This window comes from Nicotiana tabacum, chromosome 18, assembly GCF_000715075.1.
Source record: "Nicotiana tabacum cultivar K326 chromosome 18, ASM71507v2, whole genome shotgun sequence".
Lineage (NCBI taxonomy): Eukaryota > Viridiplantae > Streptophyta > Magnoliopsida > Solanales > Solanaceae > Nicotiana > Nicotiana tabacum.
Window position 1 is genome coordinate 48437244 of NC_134097.1, and position 8387 is coordinate 48445630.

Sequence of the window (8387 nt, forward strand, 5' to 3'; positions counted from 1 at the left end):
CTGAGTATTTCGAGACGCATTTGGTGGAGGGATCCCTACCGAGAGTATGCTGAAATTCCCTTTCTTGGAGTGTGAGATGCTGAAAGATATTCTTTTATTGCTTGGCGTAAATACATATCGTCTCGTTGTTGTGAGCTCGGCCCACGCGGGTGTGGCTCCTTGTACCATTTGGTCTGGTACATGATTCCCTATTGAGGCTCAGTCTACCGTTCCCCGGCCCTTTCGAGCAGACGGCGCCTTTAAGGGGGGGGGGGGGGGTTGTCCTTCATTGTTTGATTGCAGAAGAAGGGCTGTTATCTTGTTGGATCCTCCTCAAGGGTTCATTGCTCTGCTAAGTACCTTGCTGGCGAGACCCTCTTTGTGGCGGAAGTCCGGCCGAGGATAAAGAGCGCGTCGATTTCTGTTAAGGCCTTGAGGTCTCCGGGTACAGTTAGAACTTCCAAATGCCCTAACCCGGTGTCTGCATACAGGTCTAGTTAAAAATAATGAAGGAGGGAGGTAGTTTTTTCTTTATCGCGGGATGTTTAGGTGATGTTCCGAGGTTTGGTATATTCCTGCTGTTTTGGGGTGTGGATTCTAGTACAGCCCCCCGCTATGTTCAATCGGGCTTGGCCAATGATATGGTTCACTTACCCTTTGACTCTTTTGAGAGTGGAGATATTGGTATCGGCGATGCGTCATGTGATGTGGGATTTCCCTTTGTCGCGTATCGCTTCATGTCGATAGTTTTAATTCCGTCCCTTGTATGGGATTTCCTCCTTTTGGCGAAGTGGGGGAGGACCTGTCCTCGGGTGATACGCCCGTGATCGTCTGGTTAAGGCGTCCATGCCTTGCGCCTCCTTTGATGATATGGAACTCGGTGTTCTCGTCTGGGCCAATCATGCCATACTGAGAAAATGGTCTATCTCCTTGTCGTAGCGATTGCCGTTTGGAATTTGTCAAAGATTCGCGAGGTGGTTGTGTTTTGACTTGGCGGTCTGAGCCGCCCCATCATCCTTGGCTCGTCAGTGTTGATCGATCCACCTACACTTATATGCCCATGATTTATTTAAAATGGATCGAGTGAGGATGAAGGTTACCAGTACATCATTGCGAGGTCGAGATGAGGTATTGGTACCCTCTTTGCTGAATGTAAGGGCATCCTTGGGGGTATATCCCCAAATCTGCCTTTCTCCAGTGGCGAGAAATTTTGCTTTCCCTTTTACAAGTTCTTAGAAAAGATCGTCGCTCCTCCATTATCGTGGTAATGTGTTGTGGCCCATTTGCTTCGTTTCTCCTGGCCGCCTTCCGCACTGGGACTGAACTCGAATTTGGTCGCTCATTAGTTCTTGGCAGTGATTTTTGTTGAGCGGCTTGGCGTTTTTCCTTTGGAGATAATTGTTATCGTCGGCGTCGAGGCCGCACTTGCTATGTAGTTCCCGCGTCAGGCTGCGATTCCTTTGAGAGAAATTCGGTCGAGTTGGTCCGAGCCATTTGACGTCCTTGATTTCGCCTACGACAAACGCGATGTTTGGTATACCAATGTGGAAATTGTATTCTGATGGGCGAGGCACCCTTGCTGACCATGCGTCCTTGTCGAATCTGGCTTTGTTGTGGATTCCTTGAGGATATTGTTCTCAAGCCATTCTTCTATCGTTGCGAGGTAGATTGCATCTCGGGGCGTTTTTCCTGTCTGCGGTGCACGGTGGTACGTCCTTCTGTTTGGCATTGGTTTCTTTTCCATGAGCCTGTTTGAGTAAGCTGAGCTCGAGGAGGCTCCCAGATGGTCGTCCACGACCCTGATTTGCAAATGATGCCGAGTGTAGGCACCCGACCAGGTCTTGACTGGGTACCTGATCAAGTTTTGTTTGAACTACCCTAAAATCGTCGCGCTCAGTTTGTTTAGGCTTCGAGTGAAGGCCTGTGTTGCCCAGTCATCTGGGACTGGGGATAATCCCGTTTGTTCCATCGGGGGATGAGGTGTGAATCCCCGTAGCATTTCATTCTCCCTTTCCTCGATCCTGGATGCCGCAATCTTTCTCATCTTTTTTTCTGGCATCGACGCGTGCCTTTATGGAGGAATCTACGGGTACGGTAGACGAGTTTATGGGATCGGGTGCTAGGTTATGATGAAACATCATGGTTCCTTTTGAGAGTGTTTCCCCGAACCTCTTCAATAAGACAGGCTCAATCTCATCATCTTTTGGGTCGTTGCCTTTTGCCTCGCACGTATAGGTGGTGATGTGTTTGTTGGGATCTGAGGTCCCATTGTACTTAGGGGGTTCTGGAATTCTAGGCTTCTTTGAAATGGGTTCCGGGGCTGCTTCCTCGTGGGACGACCATTGCACGAAATTCCACGAATTTGATTCGATTCTTTTGGAGAGATCCCCAAGCATCTTTGCTATGGCGAGGTCTGTGACCGATTCGTTGTTGCTCGATCTCTCGGGTACTTACTTGGCGAGGAGAGCTATTTCCGACGCTGCTGTGCTGGGAGTTTTTGGATGGCTTTGTAATCGAGCGATGGCCGACTGTTGTACCTGAAACATTTCAAAAATAACATGAAAACAATCTTCTTGTTCTTGCCGGGCTGGGGTCTTTTGGGCATCCTGTTGGTCGCCATGTTGTACGCTTCCTTCAGTGCGCGAGGTTTTGTCGGCCCGCTACGCGTCTTGTGAAACCGCATCTGCTGGAATCGATCTAGGTGCGTTATCGGGGTTCCGCGGTGGCGCGTCAACGACTGGAACATCCATACCATTTTCTCCTAGGTTTTTGAGGTTGTCATTCTCGACTCTGTTTACCGAGCCAAACATTTTGACCTGAAATCAAGAGATCTTGGATAACAAAAAGTGTGAAAGATAACTTGCGTTTTTTGTAATGAAACCATCGAGAAAATAATCACTATTATTTTTAGCCCACGGTGGGCGCCAAACTATTTACCGTGAAAATGGTAACAACAAATAAATTTGTAAATGGGATTCTAAAAATACGTGATCCATTTTTATGCTAGTTTTTAGAGCATATGGTGCTAAGAATATGAAGTTTAACGATAAAATACAAGCTAAAATGGGGCAGTAATCAAACCGAGGGGCTTGCTGCCCTGGCTTCAGACTGGTCGATGGAGGACCCCGAGGTCGATACCTTGGCTCGATCTCGAGCTATCGGGGGTAGTCGGGAGTGGGATAATAGTTGGGATGTGATCAAACAAGGCTCTTTATGGCTAATACCAAACAATAAAGGAAGAACAAGTATGAAAGCTATAAACGCTACGAGTGGCCTCGAGCCAATAAGAACGAGCAATTTACAGAGAAAAGAGAAAGAAAGAGATATTATTGATCTAGAGGAGAATAGTTAAAGCAACATCAACCCCTTACAAAGTAGCGTTGGTTCCCTTTATATAGGAGGGGAACCCGGTTATAGTACAACATTCATTAATTGTAAAGTATGGAGATGGGACGGCTAGATGTGATGCTTTGGCATAGGCTCTAGATAGGCCGACTCTGTCAAACTTAGCCGTGTTCTTTGGGAACTTCCCTTTCCGTTCTACCCTCAACCTTCATCTTCTTCGAGTCGGGCCTCGACGAGCCCCGAGGGAGGAGACTCGGTCGCAGCTCCATGTCCTTGGGGTCTCGAGGCATTCTTCCGAAATGGCTTAATAGTGAGAAATTAAGTCCTCTGATTTTGCCGAATACATGTTGAACCCTAGACTTTGATAGGTGGTGATTTTGGAGAGAATGTTCACTACTACTTTAAAGGTAATCAATTTTCACTTGTATTTGACTTTATACCATGATTTTTCCATATATTTCTACACCTAAAAGCTTGGATTTTAAAGTAAAATTTGGGGATTTTTGGCAAAACTTTTGGAAAGCAAATAATAAGATTCGAATCCCGACTTGGAATTGATTTTAAATGAAACTTATATATTTGGACTCATATTAGAATGGGTGTTCGAGATTTATGAGTTTTGTCGAGTTCCAGGATATGGGCCATGTTGACGTTTTTGGTTGACTTTGTATATTTGTATAAAGATCGAGCTCTATTGTTTTCGGTTATTACCTATGGCTTTATTTGTTGTTATTGAGTTATTTTTTACTAGATTTGGATCATTTGGAGTTGAATTTTGACAATTAGGCAATTTGTGCTTGATTTGAGGTTGTCGGGCAGAGGTAAATCTCTTGTCTATCCTTGTAATAGGAATTCTCCCCATAGGTGACTTGATTCTACATAAATCATGATTTAAGATCCACGTATATTTGAGGTGACGAGCGTATATGTGTATTTACAGCTTGATGGCATGTAACAGTCAAATAATCATTACCATTTACAGCACGACCAATATCCTACCCATGTTCAAATTGATTCGTTGACTACGTGATAATTTTCGTTTATGAATTAGGAGCATACCTAAATTATGACTTGTTGATTTTACATGATGGTTATAGTGCCATGTTGGACTTTATTATAAATTCATAAGTCATATACTTGCTTTACTTGCTCCATAATTTCTATAGTTTCTATGGCCTAATTAGCTCATTAAAATAATATGATTAAGCTAAAAACATGCTAGATAGCTCATTGAGCCGTTATAATGAATTATATTATTTGCCATAACTATCACTTAACCATTTGAGATTTCATCCACATTCTTATAATAATGTATTGTGCCTCTTATTATATCGTTTCCTACACATATTCATGAGTGGAAAGTGGTTGTTGATGAAAGTTGAAGATCTTAGACTAGCACTTGAGCATATATTGGTACTGATTATTGGATTGATGGTGTTATGATTTAGATCGGTTTGCGCGCCACAACATTTGATGGATGATCGTTAAATATAAAATGTTCAATGCTTGAATTATGAATCTCTCCCTCCGAAGTAGTGTGATTACCCATGTTACCTTGGGCCTTGTGAGTGTAGGAACCTGTGACTTTTTTCGTGCTTGTTGGACTCGTGGCATGTGTTAGGCACATGGATTATGCTGTGAGTTATTGAAAAAAGGATCTTGAGCATGCATATTTACATTTTGTAGACTCATGCTATGAATTGAAGTAAGTATTGTTGACTGGTATCAGTTCGACTCGAGAATTGAGATAACTGTTATTTAATTTGATTCCGATTATTTGAAAAGCATGCATAAATTTCGTATGAATTGTATTTTGCGCTTTTATGCTTGTTGATGATATCATGTCTAGGTTTCTGTTGGATTATTCTCTCACCTGCTTATTTGACTGCTAGTGAGTGTCGGAGTCGACCCCTCACCACTACTTCTTCGAGACTAGACTTGATACTAACTAGGTATCGTAGTTTGTACTCATTCTGCGCTTATGCATATTTCGTGCAGGTTTTAAGGCTGGTGTGAGCGATATTCATCTAGGACAATAGGTGGAGATGTGGACACTTCGTGGTTAGCTGCCTTTTTATCCTAAAAATGGATAACAATTGAATTTATATGCGGTTTTAAGGATACACGATTTAACTTGATACAAAGTGAGAAAACCGTTTGATGTTGAAATCGGTGATAGAAAAGTGAATGCAAACCACACAAATTGAACAGTGTTAACCTTGTAGATTAGTCATCCTCGAGTCAAGAAATGCCTCAATCGAGAACATAATAACAAGATAATATGAACTAGAAATAAGAGTGTATTGCTTTTGGATGCGTGTTACAATGTGTATTACAAAGAGTCAGAGCCCCTTTATATAGTAGGTGAGTCCTGCTTTAGATACAATTCTATAAAAAGTAAGAAATCTCACAATTTGCTAATTAATCGGTCTCTTATTGATACATGCCAAGATTCTCGCCGTGATATCCGACCGGTTGCAAATTTTGGCCTTCTGTTATTAGATTCGATGTTGCTTCTTTGAGCTTATTTGAAGTTGGGGTCGATTTCAGAGTCATGGGCTCGAAGATCATGAATACTTATGTTCTGACTTCGTACATTGGTTTGATGGAATCAGGGGTGGATCTTCAATCCATCACGTATCGGTCTTGATCAGTCATGCAATATATGAGCCACAATTTTAAATCGTCTACTGATAGTCCCCTCGTTTTTCGGAGTGCAAACGACGAGAAACGATATGAGCTCCAGATCCTGATCTCGATACTTTGCGTCAGAAACGACAAAAATAAACAAAAAGTCTCATTAGTCATGTCTTAGTGGCATTAAATGTGCGTCAGTCATTGGTTAGCCACTACAGATTTTGAACTGTCATTTCAAAACTAAAAATACTCCTTCCTCCACTCATTCAAACACTACGCTTAAATCTCTTCCACTCTTGTTCTTAAAAACCCTTTGCACTCTTTAAAACTAATACCAGATTTCTTGAGGTTCTTGCAAGTACTTTTTGCTTGGCTTCACTCCAAAATATTAAATATAACCTTTTAACCTCCTGTTCTTCATCTTTATTCAAAAGAAAAATGGCGAAGACTTCTATGACAGTTCCACAAAAGGAAACCGCCTCTTTATTGAGGCTGGCCGGTGAGGAACCAACGGTGGAACCTCACCTTGAAGTGAATGTTCTGGTGAGTGCTCGATCGGTGTTGATTTCAAGGTCGAAAAAACTTCCTCGATACCAGGTCGATGCAAGATGGTCTCGAGATACATATGTTCAATCACCGACAGTCTCCTCTCCAAGGTCAAGGAGTATTGTAACTGGGCTGATAGGCATACGGTGGCGCCTGCGCTTGCGGAAGCGATCACCACCCACGTGGAGGTTTTTTTTAAGTGTTTATACTTACCCCTTCACGTTGGGCCCCTTAGACCTAGTCATCATTGCTTTTTGTAAGAGGTACGAGGTAATCCTCGGTCAAATTCATCCCTCTTTCTGGAGGATAAAAATTCTCCTCCGCTTCTTTGTAAAAAACATCGAGGGGTGTACCTTCACCCTCGATCATCTCATACGCCTGTATAGTCCCCGACTCTATCGAGAGGGATTAATAAAACTTGCCCGTTAGTCCAGTAAGGCCCCATTCTCGAGTATAGGCAAGGATCGGGAGCGATGCTAGTTGGGCTGATTCGTTTGAGTGAAAACCTCAAATTTGATCCTGCTCAAGGACATGCCATTTCCTGAAAAATGTTACATGAAACGTAAGTATAGCATTGCCTCAAAGATTTTGTTTATCATTTTCCCTTTTTCCTCCCTTCTTATCGACGATTTTTGGAGCAGCAGTTTCTCGGATGCCAACTGCAGTTCCTCGACTCAAGGAGTAGGTCAAGGACCTCGTGTCACAGAAACCATACTCTGAGAGCGCATGGTGAAAACTATCCAAGGGCCGGTGGGAGGCCCCATGGTAATCTTGTTTCTTTGAGCTAATAATATTTTATTTATTCCTCGTGCTGTTGAATTGTCATTTGTTCCATTTTCTTTTGCAGGTCTCCCCAAGGATGTTGCTATGAGGACTCCATTTGGTGACGAGGATGTTCCTTATGAGTCCCCTACTTTGAGGCAGGGTGATGAGAAGAAAAGGAAGAGTGCCCCGAGTTCTCCGAACTTGAAAAAAAAAAGAACAAAAAAGCCTGGTGCGTAAAACTAAAGGTAGCACCAGTGCTCGGGCGCCCTCTTTGGACTCACTCCATTGTTTGAGGGATGAGTCAGAAGAAAAAGAAAAAGAACTCTCTTGGCCCGTGTGCGGTCAGGGATTGAGGTAGGAAGAGCGCCCGAATTGGTAAGAGCCGAAACTAGACTACCTCGACACGGGGAGGTCGGTGAGGGTTATCTAGCCATAGCTTCCAAACCGGAAGGAGGCGAGGCCGCTTTGCCTCGAGGTAGGGAGGCTGATAACGAGGTCATAACCAGCTCTTCTCGGAAAGCGGATAATTCTCCGAAGGGCATACCCGGAGTGATATACCTCTCCGGTTTTCCATTATTCATTGATACTATGATCGCCGATGCTCAGGCACTGAAAGAATGATCACTTGAAGAGCCATAAGGCGAGGTAGACTCCTTTCAAAACTTCTTTGATGGAATAGACTCTACTGCTATTGAGAACATCACCGGGTTGGGTGATATACCGGTGCCGAAGCAAAGTTCATCATCGGGGATGAGTGGACTTGCATCGAGCCCGAAATTAGTCAACTGGTTCCAAGCCGCGAGTTTGAATCCTGACCGGAAGTGGTCAGTCGTCATATCCATCCCGGAAGATGCTTCGGTTCTTTCTGCCCACGTGGGGGTGACCAATTACCTTCGGTGCCTGGTTATCGAGGAGGATCAAGCCAAGATGAACAAGGTTGAGGCGCCCTGCCTTTTCAATGAAGCTCAACAAGCATTAAATCGGGTAACTTCAGACACTTCTTCATTGTTTTTGGCTTATAATTAGATTAGTCTATAGGTGATCACAACTACTTTCTCTGTGATTGCAAGCCTCAGTACTCCTGCCTCAGTACTTCACCATGAGATGTTTCTTTA